Here is an 18,335-nt window from a genome sequence, read left to right as displayed (position 1 = left end):
GCATAGAAATCCTGGAGAGTCTGCCATTCAGTATACCTCTCCTTATACTGTCTGAGCAGATCCTGATCCTCCAGTAGGGAGCAGTTTAACCTCCACACTCCCCTCCCCATTGTTATATCTAGTTCAAGGGAAATTTTAACAGTTAACATCAGATGGTCAGAAAAAAAGACTGGCATCAAAGTGGCCTCTACTGGTGAAAAGTCTCTAACAAAGATATAATCAATTCTAGAGGCCCTGTCACCGTTTCCACTATACCAAGTAAAACCCTCCTCCATTGGATGAACCGTTGGAAAACAATCTATCAATTTAAAGTCTCTGACTAAACCTTGTAGTAAAAGTGACGTCTTATCAATCTTCACATCTTGTGTGGCTCTTTTTCTATCTTTCCTGTTTAAAATACAGTTAAAATCCCCTCCAAACACTAAAGGCGCTTTTCCCAACAAGTGGGGTTGCAAAGCCTCTAAAAGATCATATCTTTCGTGTTTGTCATTTGGGCCATAAATGTTCAAGAGCTTAAATTCCTTTTCCATATAAATAAGGTTAACAACAAGTGCTCTTCCATCACTTACTACAGTACTTCCCTTCACCGACACCAGAGGGTTTTTCACCAATATGGCTACTCCATTTTTATTTTCATTTGATCCACTCCAGATGGACATTTGTGGCCACATATCCTGCCACTGACCATATGCTTTTAGGAAAGGTATAGCACATTCCTGTATTAAAATAACATCTGATGTTACACTATTCAAGAAGGATAGAACACTTTGGGCTCTTACTTTAGACCTAACACTCCTGACATTTATGGATGAGAAGGTCAGAGCCATGAAGATTAATACAGAACACAAGCTAGTCATTATGAAACTAAGGAAAGATTGTTCTCTTCAAAGGCTCAACCCAAACTTTGGGGGGGCATACCATCAATTTATTTCTTGTGAGTGTAACTCTTCCTTCACCTCTCCGGGTTCCGAAGGGGGGACCGCCACTCTATTCCCTTTTCGTACTCTAGGTGACGGCCTTTGTCGCAGAGCTGCATTTACCATCCGCTCCTTTGGCGTTGACTGCAGAACTATGTTAAGGAAGGAAACCTCATTTGGTGAGTCAGAGGGGAAGACCCTGGAGTCCTCCCCTGAGGAACTCCCTGAAGGTGTTTCATGCCTCCCTCTCTTTCCTGAAACAATTGTCCCAGAAGACAGTTCTGCTGCAGTCCTCTTTGCCACCTGTGAATCAGGAAGGCCAGGGGGGACGGGGGGGGGGGCAGGGGGGGGCTGCCCTTGAGCATTTTCACTTTCACCACTTACTCCTTTCTGAACTCCACTCTCCTCCTGCCCTCTCTCCCCCTCCTCTGAGGGTTCTGGTTGGGCAGGTCTTCCATGCTCCTCCCCTTTTCCCTCCTCCTCCTGTTCCTCCCCTTCGTCTTCAGGTGCTGGGAACTGATTTAAAATATCTGTCCCAGCTGCATCAATCAAGACATCCTCGTTTACCATTGCAATCAGGTTTCCCTCATTAATCTGGTTTCCTTTTTTAAGTTTATTTGCAAAGGACCGCGGACAGTCCCTAAAGAGGTGACCTTCCCCTCCACACAAGTTACACTTACGGTCATTTTTACAATCAGCATACATATGCCCTTTCTCTTTACATTTCCCACAGACTATTTCCTCGCATGCCTCTATCAAATGCCCATGCTCCCCACACCTCCGGCAGAGCTTTGGTTGGCCCTGGTAATGGATATAGCCTCTATTATCTCCCAAAACTATCATGGACGGGATATGTTTTAAACCCCGGAACCCTTGGGGATCTTCCCATTGCTGTATTGGTACTTTCCATACACAATTCCATATTCCATCCACATCTCTCACCTTCCTCGGCTGACCCTTCACCGTACAATATCTCCCCAACCACACACAAATGTCTTGGGCATTCACCGTTTCATTAAACATTTTAACTATTACTGTTTTCATAGTATTGTCTGTCAGTTTCTCCACATTGAAAATTTCAAATTGTGGTCTCAAATTTTCGAATCTTCTCCAAAACTCTTCCAACAATTCGCTTGAGCTGAAACTTACATCAAAACCCCTGTTAAAAGGGAGGGTCAAAATGCAATTCAAGTCATTTGGTGAAAATCCCAACACCTGTTGAATCAATTTCCTGGAGAAATCCAGCCTGGACATCTTTGGCACTTCTCCAACATTTTCAAGCGCACACAGTGGTGCCTCCGCATACTGGCATACCCAGCCATTGCGGAGGCACCAAAGGTTTAGAAAAAACACCTGCTACAAACACACAACAGAAGATTAAAAAGGAAACGTTTTCAATACAAACAAATAATTTCTATAAAAAAACCACGTACCTTTGCGCTGCAATAAATAACCAAGGTTTCACCGCCCAGACACCCAAAGGAGAGGGTCGCAGTCCTAGCCTAAGACCAAGAATCAAGTGCGAAATGATAAGAACAGATTTTTTTTTTTTACTTCTTTTATTTTCTTTCCACAACAATTCAAAAAACTTTTTCCATTTCCATTACAAAGACATATTTACATTTCATTTCTTTCCCACATTCATTCATCGCAAACCAATCATTTTCATGTAACATATTCATATAACTTATTGCTTTTCATTGCTCCTTTTCCCTTTCTCCCTTCCTTACTCTTTACCTACCACCACTTTTTAGGTGCCTTCGCAGTAAAGAAGGAAGGGAAATCTTTCCATCTATCCTTGATCGTGTCTATTCCCCATTTTTGTAGTTCATGCCAGTATGTCTTTTCAAATTCCCTCTCTACAGCTTTAGTCGTACCTATTTCCCCCTCTTTATATCCTCCCGTTATACAACTCTGTCTTGCCTTCCACAATTTCATTTTTACAATTGTTAACAACATACAACGTATTTTGTATCTCTCTTTTTCTATGCTGTTAGCCCTGAAAAGGGTAATCTCTTCATAAGTCACCGTGCCCAAACCTTTATACTTCCCCTTTACCCTTTCCCATACCTTTTTTGCGTATTCGCATCCCCAAAGTACGTGTTCTATTGTTTCCTCTTCTACGCAGTTGTCCCTCGGACACTTTTTCTGTTTTCCCAAGTTATGTGCATACATGATGATCCTCACGGGTAACCTTTTGTGTAAATGCATCCAATTAAAATCCTTCAAAACATTTTTAAAGGTCTTATCCTGTGCACATTTCCACACTTCTGGACTCACCGGTACCTGGTTATAATTAGCTTTCCATACCATTTTCTTATATAAAAGTTTATGGTTTAGTACGGTATCCACCTCTTTACATTCAGCATGTTTCTTTCCCCATCCCAGCATCCTCTGAAAATATTTTGGTCTAGTTTCCGCCTTTGGTCCCTTATTTTCCCACCCTATCAAAAAACGGTATGGAATCGCTAACCAAAACCATAACAATATTTGACATTTGTGGACATAGTTCTGTTTCAATAGCTTGCATACATTTGCATAAAACATTGTATCTAACTTCAAAGGGACATTTGGTACCCCTTTCCCACCATCTTCAATTTCTTGATACATTTGCGTTCTTTTGACATACTCATAACCCCCCCAAATAAATTTAAATATCGCTCTGGTTATTTGCGCTCTGTAGATCTGAGGCATCGAAAACACATAGGCCAGATGTAATAACTTCGGCACCACCTCACTCTTTATAATCAGAACCTTCCCCGTAATTGTTAATTTCCTTGCTTTCCAAAGGCCTAGCTTCTTTTCTACCGCACTTAACCTTTTTTTCCAATTGCTAAGCTCATCTCCTTCCTTATTTCCAAAGGTGATTCCTAAAATATTCATTGGGCCTTGGCACAAAGTAAAATCACAGATATTGTCTCTTCTACCCTCCCATGTCCCCAAATATTTATACATCGACTTCTCTTTATTTATCTTTGATCCAGTCGCTTTTTCATAAATATCTAAAATTTCTATCGCACCCTTTAAACTATCATCATCTGCCAGATATAATACTGTATCGTCCGCATACTGCGATATCTTTAAAACTTCCCCCCGCGGCATCGGAATCCCTTTTACTCTCTGGCTTTCCCTTATTGCGCAAGCCAAAGGTTCAACATACAGTACATAAAGAACAACAGATAATGGACATCCTTGCCTCAAACCCTTTGTTTGATACACTTTTTCTGTAAGGAATCCATTTACTTTTATTTTCAGACTTATGCCGTTGTATAAATTTTTTACCCATTTTTTAAATTTCTCTCCCATGCCCATACACTGCATTACCCTCCACAAAAAATCATAATCTACCCTATCAAAGGCCTTTTGTTGATCTAGGCTCACACATAGTGCTGGCAAATTTCTATCTCTAACGTATGTGAGTATGTCTCTGTGTAGTTGCACGTTCCAAGACATTTGCCTCCCCCTAACCCCACACGTCTGATCCTTCTCCACTATTTGCATCATTACTCCCGCGAGTCTATTTGCCAATATCCTACTCAGGATCTTATAATCCACACATAGCATAGTTAACGGTCTATAATTATCAAGTTGTTGTGGGTTACCTTTCTTGAATAGAATAGAAACCACACCCGTCTTCATACTCTCTGTCATCTCCTTTCCCTCCATGATTTCCTTAAAAACTCCCAACAAATGTATCCCCACCATTCCCCAGAAAGTTTCGTAAAATTCCTTTGTTAATCCATCTATCCCTGGCACTTTGTTTGCCTTCATTCCTTTTAATACTTTATATGCCTCCCCTATTGTAACTTCCCCTTCTAAACTGTCGGCTTCTTCTCCCGTTAATCTCTTTTTTATTTTCTTTAAGAAAAAATCCCCTTTTTCTCCCTCTAATTTTTCTTTTCTAAACAAGACCTCATAATACTCCTTCGCCGTTTTAAGCATATTTTCCTTCCCTTCTATCATTTTCCCATCCTTCTCTAATTTTATTATAACTCCCTTTTTTTCCTTACTTTTCATCTTTTTAAAGAAAAAGGCCGAACATTTCTCGTTCTCCTCATACTCCTCCTGCTTTATCTTATATGTTTCAGCCCTTGCCTTCCTTTCAAGTAGTTCTTCCTGCTTCAATCTTAAACTTTCCATTTTCTCGTCCATGTTTTTGTTGTTTCCTTTTTCATTTTGTAGTGTATAAGTATATTCTATTTCTTTTTGCAATATACGAAATTCCTCTTTCCTTACGCTGGACCTTTCCGTACAGTAATCCACCGTGAACTTTTTTATTTTGTTTTTTACATCCTCCCACCAATCCAATTTATTTATATATAAGCTTTCCATCTCCTCCCATAAAGGGAAGAGCTCTGCAAACCTTTCCTTATATTCTTTTTCCATAAGTACTTCGTTATTCAGTTTCCAGTATCCTTTTCCATAATCTATTCCTTCTATCTCCAAATCCACCACTATCATTTGATGATCTGTGAACAAAGCCGGTATTATTTTCCCTTGTTTTATTTTACACTTTTTCTCTATCAAGATGTAATCTAATCTACTTTCCATCCCTCTTGTGTTCTTCCATGTGTACCCCACTCTTTTCCCTTGTAATGTGGCCATTACATCTATTAAACCGTATTTTTTTATAAAGGTCTTAAAAGGGAGCGAAGTTTTTATTTTCTCCAGTGAACAATTGAAATCCCCTCCCACAAAAATATTTTTCCTTGTCATAAAACAAGTGTCCATTTTTGAAAGAAGTTCTCTTCTTAATTTGGGATCCACATATGCATACACATTTATTATACGGTTTTGTGTCCCACTTTTTTCCACATCTACAACCATAACCCTTCCCTGTATTAAAGTATAACTGTCCTTTATTCGTATACTTTTATTCCCACATAACACTCCTACCCCAGTCCCATGTACTCCCCCTATACTCCAGACCGATTCACCTCCTCTCCATTCCTTCGTAAAGAGGTCAACATCCCCCTCATCTTTTAAATGTACTTCCTGCAACAAGCAGACATCAAAATTATAATACAACAAAAATTCATAAACCATTTTTCTTTTCCGAGCATTCCTAAGTCCCCTTACATTTAATGTTATTATTCGAAAGTTTCCCATGTCTTAAAACATAAATCAAATTTAAAAAAAAGGGTCTCAAAAACAAAACCAAAACAAATCAAAACCATAGGAGTTTTATTTCAGTATCCCCATTTTTAACTCTTCATATTAACCTGCGCCAATAAGTTCTTAATAAAGGAATCTTCCGATTTTTCTTCGCTTTCAGCCTCTTCCCCCGTATCCCCATCACTAGTGAAGTCACTTAAGGGGGTATGCATGCATTCAGTCTGTGTACCCCTCAAAACATGTCCCTCCGTATTTTCCACCTGCTCGATCCGTTCCTCCCTATCCTCTTTATTTTCCGTTTTTGTCTCTTCTGGAGAAGCACCTGAGCTCACCTTTCTCCGCCTCTTTGCTGATTTTCTCCGCGGCTTCGCTACTACTGCCCACACCTGTCCGTCCTCTGCTTGTTTCTCTCTCTCGGCGTCCGATTCACGTAATGTTCCTTCCTCCTTATTCCTCTGCTCTACTCCGCCTTCCTTGCTCCCAACTCTCTCCTCGTTAAGGTGATCTTCGGCAGCCGTTGACGCCTCCTGTGTTCTTTTTCCGATATCAGCTTCTGCATCCGATTTTCTGTAATGTTCATTTCCTGCCGCTTCAGAATATGACCTTGGCCTAGTACAGTCTCTTGCCATATGGGTCTCTGAATCGCACAAATGACATTTTCTAGGTTCCTTACAGTCTTTAGTTATGTGGCCTATCTTCCCGCAACTCCTGCACCTCATTTGTTCACACCTGTCCGCATTATGTCCGGTACTGCCACATTTTCTGCACGCTTGGGGCTGCCCAGCATACACTAGGAAACCCCTATCTGCTCCTATGGAGAATACCGCGGGTGGATGGCAATATCCGTCCTCGGTAGACGTATCCACATTTAATTTGACTCGGAATTGTCTTTTTCCGGTCCATAGTCCTAAGCCATCCTTTATTTTGCGCACTCCTGGTAGTACTGTGACGTACCTTCCTAAGAAGTACTTAATTGTCTCTTCCGAAACCCAAGGGTTATACATATGGATCGTTAAAATCCTATAATCATTTCTGTACAAAGGAGTTACCGTATATTTCTTTAGTTCTTCGTTTTCTTCTCCGTGAAATCTCCTTCTCACCTCCTCCGCACATTCTCCCGTGCAAAAGGTTACATCATAATGTTTACTTGCCGTACTCTGCTGGAGGCAGTAGATTTCCTCAGGCTTTATCTTTAAAGCCTCGTAAAGGATCCTTCGTCCGAAGTTAATTCTGTCATGAATCTCGTCCTCTTTCTCCATCAACTCGAATCTCAAAGTATTTCTTGTACCTTGCATCCATGTATTTCTCTCATGAAAATTGGCCGACGCCGCCGCCATCCTGCATTGCTTCTCGCCTTGTAACTGATAAGAACAGATTTTTTTTTTCTTTTTTCTTTTTACTTACAACACCATCTTACATTTCCATTTGCTCAACATTCCATTGAATACTTTTCATATTTCACAAAAACATCTTTTACATCATTCATAATAATCCTTCCACCTGTCCTTAATCGTGTCTATTCCCCATCTTTGTAATTCATGCCGATATATCCCCTCAAATTCCCTCTCTATATCCTTTATTGTTCCCATCTCTTTCCATTCATACCCCCCCCTTATATACCCCTGTCTTGCCCTCCATATCTTAAGTTTTGTAATTGATAACAACATACAACGTATTTTATTTTCCTCCTTCTTTTTATCCTTAGGCCTAAGATAAGTTATTTCCTCATATGTCAAAGCCTCTAGTCCCTTATACCTCCTCTTCATTCCAGCCCATACCTTTTTTGCATATTTGCACCCCCATAGGACGTGTTCAATCGTTTCTTCCTCTGTGCAATTATCCCTCGGACATTCTTTTAACTTCCCCAAATTATGTGCATACATCGTAGTCCTTACAGGTAATTTCCTATGTAGGTGCATCCAATTAAAATCTTTCAAAACATTCTTATAACTCTTATCCTGTGCGTATTCCCAAACTTCCGAACTCACTATCCCCTGGTTGTAGTTAGCATTCCTCACCAGTTTTTTATACAGAAGTTTATGATTTTGTATTGTATCCACCTCCCTGCACTCTATATGTCTCTTTCCCCACTTAACCATCCTCTGAAAGTATTCTGGTCTTGTCTCTGCCTTCGGCCCCTGATTTTCCCACCCAATTAAAAACCGGTATGGAATAGCTAACCAGAACCATAACAATATCTGACATTTATGAATATATGGCTTCTTTAACAGCGTACACACATTTGCATAAAAAATCGTATCTAACTTTAACGGAATGTTCGGTACCCCTTTTCCCCCATCGGCAAGCCTCGTAAAGGATCCTTCGTCCGAAGTTAATTCTGTCATGAATCTCATCCTCTTTCTCCATCAACTCGAATCTCAAAGTATTTCTTGTACCTTGCATCCATGTATTTCTCTCATGAAAATTGGCCGACGCCGCCGCCATCCTGCATTGCTTCTCGCCTTATCACTGATAAGAACAGATTTTTTTTTTTTCTTTTTTCTTTTTACTTACAACACCATCTTACATTTCCATTTGCTCAACATTCCATTGAATACTTTTCATATTTCACAAAAACATCTTTTACATCATTCATAATAATCCTTCCACCTGTCCTTAATCGTGTCTATTCCCCATCTTTGTAATTCATGCCGATATATCCCCTCAAATTCCCTCTCTATATCCTTTATTGTTCCCATCTCTTTCCATTCATACCCCCCCCTTATATACCCCTGTCTTGCCCTCCATATCTTAAGTTTTGTAATTGATAACAACATACAACGTATTTTATTTTCCTCCTTCTTTTTATCCTTAGGCCTAAGATAAGTTATTTCCTCATATGTCAAAGCCTCTAGTCCCTTATACCTCCTCTTCATTCCAGCCCATACCTTTTTTGCATATTTGCACCCCCATAAGACGTGTTCAATCGTTTCTTCCTCTGTGCAATTATCCCTCGGACATTCTTTTAACTTCCCCAAATTATGTGCATACATCGTAGTCCTTACAGGTAATTTCCTATGTAGGTGCATCCAATTAAAATCTTTCAAAACATTCTTATAACTCTTATCCTGTGCGTATTCCCAAACTTCCGAACTCACTATCCCCTGGTTGTAGTTAGCATTCCTCACCAGTTTTTTATACAGGAGTTTATGATTTTGTATTGTATCCACCTCCCTGCACTCTATATGTCTCTTTCCCCACTTAACCATCCTCTGAAAGTATTCTGGTCTTGTCTCTGCCTTCGGCCCCTGATTTTCCCACCCAATTAAAAACCGGTATGGAATAGCTAACCAGAACCATAACAATATCTGACATTTATGAATATATGTCTTCTTTAACAGCGTACACACATTTGCATAAAAAATCGTATCTAACTTTAACGGAATGTTCGGTACCCCTTTTCCCCCATCGGCAACCTCCTGATACATTTGTACTCTCTTTACGTACTCGTAACCTCCCCATATAAAGTTAAATATTCCCCTCATTATTTGTGCTCTAAATACTTGTGGCATCGGGAACACATAGCCTAGATACAATAATTTCGGCACCACCTCACTCTTTATCACTAACACCTTCCCAGTAATTGTAAGCTTCCTCATTTTCCATAGTCGTAATTTCCTTTCCACCTCTGCCATCTTCCCCTTCCAGTTCCAAATAGCATCACCCTCCTTATTCCCAAAAGAAATTCCTAGAATGTCCATAGGACCTTCACACAAAGTATAATCACAAATATTTTCCCTTCTACCTTCCCACATCCCCAAGTACTTATATTTTGTCTTTTCCTTATTTATTTTTGATCCTGTAACTTCTTCATATATTTTTAATATTTCCACAACTTCTCTTAAACTGTCGTCGTCCGCTAAATATAGTATAGTATCATCCGCATATTGAGATATTTTCAAACATTCCCCCCCCGGCATCATTATCCCCCTCACTCTTTTATTCTCCCGAATTGCACAAGCCAATGGTTCAACATATAATACATAGAGTACCACCGATAACGGGCACCCTTGTCTCAACCCCCTCGCTTGATGAACTTTTTCCGTGAGGAACCCGTTCAATTTGATTTTTGAATATATCTCTTTATAAAGGATCCTCACCCACCTTATAAATTGTTTTCCCAAGCCCATCTTAGTCATTACCTCCCACAAAATTTCGTAATCTAGCCTATCAAATGCCTTTTGTTGGTCTAAACTTACACAGATTGCCGCCATTTTTCTATCCTTTACATATGCAAGTATGTCTCTATGTAATTGTATATTCCATGAAATTTGTCTCCCCTTCACCCCACACGTTTGATCACTTCCCACTATATCCGACATTACCCCTACCAATCTATTTGCAATTATCTTACTTAAAATCTTATAATCTACACATAACATAGTGAGAGGTCTATAATTATCAAGTAAATGAGGATTCCCTTTCTTAAATAATAACGAAATCACACCCGTCCTCATACTCTCCGCCATCTCTTCCCCCTCTAATATTTCTTTAAAGACCTCCAACAAATGTAACCCTATCACTCCCCAAAATACCTCATAAAATTCTTTCGTTAATCCATCTATTCCTGGTACCCTATTTACCTTCATTCCCTTTACCACCTTATATGCCTCTTCCATCGTTATTTCCCTTTCCAGAAACTCCCTATCTTCCTCTACTAATCTCCTCTTTAATGACCCCAAAAGAACATCTCTTTTTTCTGTCCCTACTTTTTCTTTTCTAAATAAATCCTCGTAATATTCTTTTACTACCCCCAACATGCTTTCCCTCCCTATAATCTCCTTCCCATCCTTTTCCAATTTCTCTATAACCCCCCTTTTATCCCTACTTTTCATCTTTTTAAAAAAATATGCGGAACACCTTTCATCTTCCTCATACTCTTTCTGTTTTAATTTATATGTTTCTGCTCTTGCCTTCCTCTCTAATAACTCTTCTTGCCTCACCTTTAAGTCTTCAATTTTCAAATCTACATTTTTTTCCTTCCCCTCCTTTTGTATAACATAAATATGTTCTATCTCTTTTTGTAACATATTAAATTCTTCTTTTCTACGTTTAGATCTATCTGTACAATATTCTATCGTAAATTTTTTTATCTTGCATTTTACATCCTCCCACCAATCCCCTTTTTTTCCATAAAGTTCTTTTACTTTCACCCATAAAGGGAAGATCTCTAAAAATTTATCCCTATAATCTTTTTCCTTTAACACCTCATTATTTAATTTCCAATATCCCTTCCCGTATTCCATCCCTTCTATCTCCAAATCCACCTCTACCGCCTGGTGATCCGTGAGTAGAACCGGAATCGTTTTTCCCCCTTTAATTTTACACTTTTTATCTATCAAAATATAGTCCAACCTACTCTGTACCCCCCTTGTATTCCTCCATGTATACCCTACTTTTTTCCCCAGAAGTCTGCCCATAACATCCGTTAACCCGTATTGTCTTATAAATGTCTTTAATGGGAGAGAAAATTTTTCTTTTTCTAAAGATACATTAAAATCCCCTCCCACTATAATATTTTTCCTTGTAATAAAACAAGTGTCCATCGACAAAAGGAGTTCTCTTCTTTGTTTTGGATCCACATGTGCATACACATTTATTATCCGGCTTTGAACCCCGTTTTTTTCTACATCTACCACCATCACTCTTCCCTGTATCACCGTATAACTTTCTTTTATTTTTATACTTTTATTTCCACACAACACTCCCACCCCTGTCCCATATACTCCTCCTATACTCCATGCCGATTCACCCCCCCTCCACTGCTCCGAAAAAATAACAACATCCTTCTCGTCCTTCAAATGTACCTCCTGTAATAAACATACATCAAAATTATAAAACAACAGAAATTCATATACCATTTGTCTTTTTCTGGCATTTTTTAACCCCCTTACATTTAACGTAATTATTCGGAACCTCACCATTTTGTAGTAAAAAAAGGGGTATCTATACACCTAAGCAGAGGGCACTTAATCATTTTATAACAAAGAAACAAAAGAAAAAACAGATACCATCTCCTAGTTGTCTTTTTGATCTTCATCTCCCCTAAAAAAAAGGAAAACTTTACAAAATTAGAGCCGAAAAAGAAAAAAAAGAAAAACCTCTGTCGTCCATTTTCCCCTCCCTTATTAGTCCATGTTGACTTGCGCCAGCAAATTTTTTATAAATGAATCTTCCGATTTTTCTTCACTTTCTACTTCTTCTTCTTCAACGTCTCCATCACTCGTTAAATCACTCATTGGTGTGTGCATACATTCAGTCTGCGTCCCTCTCAACACATACGCTCCCATCTCCCCTCCCTCTTCCATCCGCTCTCCTTTACCTTCTTTCAAATTAGTCTCTCCTGGAGGAACTCCCGAGCTCACTTTCCTACGCCTTTTGGCCGACTTTCTTCGTGGCTTAGCTGCCACTTCCCATATTTGTCCTTCTTCGCACTGCTTCTCCCCATTTTTCTCCCCCATCTTATCGCCTTCTTCTTTTCCTTGTTCGGCCCCATCCTCTCCCCCCCCCCCTTCTTCCTCATTAGTCTGATTCCTTTCTGCTGGTGGCGCCTCTTGTGCGCTTTCCCCAATATTTGTTCCTATATCCGTTTCTTCATACCGCTCTACCTCGGTCCCTGCTTTAGCTGCTTCCGAATATGATCTGGGCCTAGTGCAATCTCTTGCCATATGTGTATCTGAGCCACATAAGTGACACCTTCTAGGCTCTTTGCAGTCTCTTGTGATATGGCCATTTTTCCCGCAGCTCCTACACCTCACCTGCTCACAATTGTCTGCATTATGTCCCGTACTGCCGCATTTTCTGCATGCTTGTGGCTGTCCTGCATAAACCAAAAAACCTCTGTCTGCTCCGATGGAAAACACTGCAGGCGGGTGGCAGTATCCATCTTCCGTTGTCATATCCATTTTAAGTTTTACCCGAAACTGTCTTTTTCCAGTCCATAGGCCTAGCCCGTCCTTTATTTTTCGTACCCCTGGGAGCACTGTAACGTACCGCCCCAGGAAGTACTTAATGGTCTCTTCTGTAACCCAGGGATTATACATGTGCACCGTTAAAATCCTATAATCGTTCCTGTATAACGGGGTTACCATATATTTTTTTAGTTCTTCGTTTTCTTCTGTACCACATCTCTTTCTCACCTCCTCCGCGTACTCTCCCGTGCAAAAAGTCACGTCATAGTGCTTACTTGCCGTGCTTTGCTGGAGGCAGTAGATTTCCTCTGGTTGTACCTTCAATGCATCATAAAGAATCCTTCGTCCGAAATTAATTCTGTCATGGAAATCCTTTTCTTTATCCATTAGTTCGAATCTCAAGGTATTCCTCGTTCCATACGACCATGTATTCCTCTCCGAAAAATTGGCCGACGCCGCCGCCATCCTACATTGCTTCTCGCCTTGTAACTGATAAGAACAGATACTACACTTGATCTTAGCCAAAAGGCCGAGAAGCGATGGCCTCCCGCAGGTTCCTGGCTGAGCCGCCTTCTCGGGACACTTCTCGCTTGTGACGGTGCGCTCTTTCACTTGGCTCACAGGGAGGGAGCCGCTTCAAATCTCCGCCCACCTACAGTACTTCAGAGGCCTGCGGAGCTTCCTGGAACTGTGCGTGTAGCTGAGATATAATATACTGAGTGTGAACATTCTCAAAACTGTATTGTATATAGTTGATTTATTTTTTATTGTGTAAATTTAATTTATGTAAAACTAAGGTTCCACGTGTCACTGTTGAAGTGGGGCATTAATCAGTGTGACGCCACTTGTAAACATGTTGCGTGTGTGGGGTTTCCCAGCCAGAGCTGCATGGACTCCACACTGGTGAGGCACACTTTCTGTAGCTCCTCTCCCTGTACTAAATTATACATTTAAATTTGGTGTATTTTTCTTTGCTAACTATTAGTTCTCATGGCTAAAAGCTCCCAAAGTGTTTTTGATTGCTTTGAACGAGAAAAATAGTAATTGGAACTGCGTTTTATCTGTTACACCATCCGTTTATGTGGTCCTTACTTGTGCTAAACAGGGATGAGGAGAGGCCTGCTGTTGCTGTGTGACACTGATTTTGCTGCTGCACTTTGTCTTCTAGGTATGTGTAAATGTATAGGTTATGTTTTATGTGTATAATGAGTTCATCACCTGAGGCTGCACACTGCATAGTATTTTCAGCCATGTTGAGAAAAGTTAAAGTTGTTTGAATATGTATTGTGTAATTGATCCATCTTAGTGGGGATTTAAATATTACAAGTTATTATTAGTGGCTTCATATTTGTCTCTGTTTTACCCCACTATAACATTTGACTTTAAAGTGGCTGTTGGGAGAATCGTTGTTTTGATAAATTGTATTTTCTTTTATATATTGTAAGCAGAGCTGCATGGACTCCACACTGGGATGAGGAGAGGCCTGCTGTTGCTGTGTGACACTGATTTTGCTGCTGCACTTTGTCTTTTAGAAATAAATCCAGTTTCCAGCCAGTCTGTCGTCACAACGCAGTCAACCATTTGAAATCTGCTACACGCGCTTTCTTCTATTTCTTCTTTTGAACAACGAGGAGAGGGGCCAGCCAGACGGCAGACCCTGCCAAAAATAGGTGCAACTCCTTAGCCTCACTCTCCACGGAAGTCTTTAGTAAAAGGCGAAAGACTTGTACGTTTTGAAGAGAAGCCAGAGTGTGTGTTTCTTTGGCCTCGCAGGAAGCCGCAGTGACTCCTCGTCCCGGCTTCCGGCGTCACGGTAGGCCCTGTTTGCTTGGCTGAAGGGGCAGATCTCAGGCCCCGCCTGCTCTGCTCCAGAGTTCCACTTTGACAGGAAAGGGGTGACTGGAGAGGAGCACATATGTTACTGTAATACATCACATCCAATTTCAAAGGGATGTATGGGACATCCCTCCCACCTTTTGATATTGTCTGATACATAGTTGTTCTTTTACATATTCATACCCCCCCCCCCCCCCCCATATTAATTTAAAAATTCCCCGTGTTAGCACCTTCCTATGAGTCTGTGGCATTGGAAAGACATATGCCAAATGGAGTAGGGCAGGTAAGATGTCAGCTTTTACGGCCAAAACTTTGCCAGTTATAGTGAGCTTTCTTTTTGACCACATCCCCAATTTCTTTAAGATCTTCGCTATCTTCAAATCCCAGTTGTAATTTGCTGGATTTCCAAAATCAATGCCCAGGACCTGCATGGACCCTTCACACAAAGAAAGCCCGCAAAGCGTCTGTCTCCTACCTGCCCATCGTCCCAAAAATGTATATTTTGATTTCTCCTCATTGACCTTTGACCCCGCAGCGCTCTCAAAGGTCTGTATTGTTCGTATCATCTCCCTCACACTTCCATCATCTTCCAAGTAAAGAACTGTGTCGTCAGCGTACTGGGAGATCTTCAACACCTCCCCCCTGGCAAGGGCACTCCTCTAATTTTCTCGTTTCCTCTTATTGCACATGCTAAAGGTTCTACATATATAACATAGAGTAGGGCGGACAGGGGGCAACCCTGCCGTAGCCCTCTCGTTTGTTGTACTTCCTCTGTTAAGTGTCCATTTATCTTTATCTTGCAGATTATGTCAGTATACATCATACTTATCCAATTCAAAAATTTACCTCCTATATCAAAATTTCTCATCACCCTCCATAAGAAATCATGATTGACCCTATCAAAAGCTTTTTCCTGATCAAGTGTTACGCATATTGTTGTCAAGTTCCTCTCTTCGATGTATGTAAGCACATCTCTATGTAATTGTAAGTTCCAACCAATCTGCCTGCCCTTTACCCCGCATGTCTGGTCTGCATTAATAATAGCAGGCAAGACTCGGGCCAGGCGTCTTGCTAGAGTTCGACTCAAAATTTTGTAGTCCACGCAGACCATTGAAAGAGGCCTATAATTTGAAAGCACAGCAGGTGAGCCTTTCTTATGTAGAAAACTTATCACACCCGTCCTCATACTCTTTGGCATTCTACCCGTTTCACACATTTCTTCAAATACCTCCAACAAGTGGTCTCCGATGACATCCCAAAAGGTGATGTAAAACTCCTTTGTGAGTCCATCTATCCCAGGTACCTTGTTATTCTTCATTGTCTTTATCGCCTCGTATAGTTCGTGGTTTGTTATGCTCCTTTCCAAAAGCTTCCTTGCGTCCTCTGGTAACCTCTCTTTCAGAAAACCTAAAACCATTTCTTGAGCCCCTCTATCTACTTCTTCCACACCAAACAATGAACTGTAGTACTCCTCTACCATCTTCAAAATATTATCCCGTCCAGTAACCGATTTCCCTTCCCTTTTTCCTCTTTCTTTTTCATTTGAGCAAAAAAATAGGCCGAGCACTTCTCCTGTTGCATATACTCCTCCTGCATAAATTTAAACATTCATGTTTTTGCCCTCTCCTGAAACAAAACCTCCTGTTCCTTTAATAATATATTCAGTTCCTCGCTATCTTCCCAGTTTTTTTCCTTATTTCTCTGAGCTTCTATCCCTGCACTTTCGCCGCTTGCGGCTGCTTTCTGGCTCTTGGTTTGGCCGACCTTACTTTGTTTGGCTTTCTTGCTTTTGCACAAAGTCAGCAAAGGGGGCACCGTTCCCGGAGGCGCTGCAATACCGGGTCGATGCGTGGAGCGAACGGAGCGAGCCCCTTATTCGGCTCCCTGTTCTAAAAATGCATTTAATACGTTGCCCCCAAATCGGGGGCGTATCAGATATTAAACTGATAAGAACAGATTTTTTTTTTTTTTTTTTACTTCTTTTATTTTCTTTCCACAACAATTCAAAAAACTTTTTCCATTTCCATTACAAAGACATATTTACATTTCATTTCTTTCCCACATTCATTCATCGCAAACCAATCATTTTCATGTAACATATTCATATAACTTATTGCTTTTCATTGCTCCTTTTCCCTTTCTCCCTTCCTTACTCTTTACCTACCACCACTTTTTAGGTGCCTTCGCAGTAAAGAAGGAAGGGAAATCTTTCCATCTATCCTTGATCGTGTCTATTCCCCATTTTTGTAGTTCATGCCAGTATGTCTTTTCAAATTCCCTCTCTACAGCTTTAGTCGTACCTATTTCCCCCTCTTTATATCCTCCCGTTATACAACTCTGTCTTGCCTTCCACAATTTCATTTTTACAATTGTTAACAACATACAACGTATTTTGTATCTCTCTTTTTCTATGCTGTTAGCCCTGAAAACGGTAATCTCTTCATAAGTCACCGTGCCCAAACCTTTATACTTCCCCTTTACCCTTTCCCATACCTTTTTTGCGTATTCGCATCCCCAAAGTACGTGTTCTATTGTTTCCTCTTCTACGCAGTTGTCCCTCGGACACTTTTTCTGTTTTCCCAAGTTATGTGCATACATGATGATCCTCACGGGTAACCTTTTGTGTAAATGCATCCAATTAAAATCCTTCAAAACATTTTTAAAGGTCTTATCCTGTGCACATTTCCACACTTCTGGACTCACCGGTACCTGGTTATAATTAGCTTTCCATACCATTTTCTTATATAAAAGTTTATGGTTTAGTACGGTATCCACCTCTTTACATTCAGCATGTTTCTTTCCCCATCCCAGCATCCTCTGAAAATATTTTGGTCTAGTTTCCGCCTTTGGTCCCTTATTTTCCCACCCTATCAAAAAACGGTATGGAATCGCTAACCAAAACCATAACAATATTTGACATTTGTGGACATAGTTCTGTTTCAATAGCTTGCATACATTTGCATAAAACATTGTATCTAACTTCAAAGGGACATTTGGTACCCCTTTCCCACCATCTTCAATTTCTTGATACATTTGCGTTCTTTTGACATACTCATAACCCCCCCAAATAAATTTAAATATCGCTCTGGTTATTTGCGCTCTGTAGATCTGAGGCATCGAAAACACATAGGCCAGATGTAATAACTTCGGCACCACCTCACTCTTTATAATCAGAACCTTCCCCGTAATTGTTAATTTCCTTGCTTTCCAAAGGCCTAGCTTCTTTTCTACCGCACTTAACCTTTTTTTCCAATTGCTAAGCTCATCTCCTTCCTTATTTCCAAAGGTGATTCCTAAAATATTCATTGGGCCTTGGCACAAAGTAAAATCACAGATATTGTCTCTTCTACCCTCCCATGTCCCCAAATATTTATACATCGACTTCTCTTTATTTATCTTTGATCCAGTCGCTTTTTCATAAATATCTAAAATTTCTATCGCACCCTTTAAACTATCATCATCTGCCAGATATAATACTGTATCGTCCGCATACTGCGATATCTTTAAAACTTCCCCCCGCGGCATCGGAATCCCTTTTACTCTCTGGCTTTCCCTT

The 18,335-nt window shown here is 40.4% G+C and overlaps 1 non-coding gene and 2 pseudogenes across 1 annotated transcript; all 3 read right to left on the bottom strand.

The window, feature by feature from the left end:
* Positions 1–13,383: 13,383 nt before the first annotated feature.
* Positions 13,384–13,484, bottom strand: LOC112433275 (U2 spliceosomal RNA; annotated as a pseudogene).
* A 1,099-nt stretch (positions 13,485–14,583) lies between these two features.
* Positions 14,584–14,696, bottom strand: LOC112433271 (U5 spliceosomal RNA). The gene has a single exon (XR_003023443.1). It is a non-coding gene; the product is annotated as a U5 spliceosomal RNA (small nuclear RNA).
* A 1,887-nt stretch (positions 14,697–16,583) lies between these two features.
* LOC112433274 (U2 spliceosomal RNA) lies at positions 16,584–16,794 on the bottom strand (annotated as a pseudogene).
* Positions 16,795–18,335: the final 1,541 nt, after the last annotated feature.

This window comes from Maylandia zebra, linkage group LG14 (assembly GCF_041146795.1).
Source record: "Maylandia zebra isolate NMK-2024a linkage group LG14, Mzebra_GT3a, whole genome shotgun sequence".
Lineage (NCBI taxonomy): Eukaryota > Metazoa > Chordata > Actinopteri > Cichliformes > Cichlidae > Maylandia > Maylandia zebra.
This window is presented reverse-complemented; position numbering and strand designations above follow the sequence as displayed.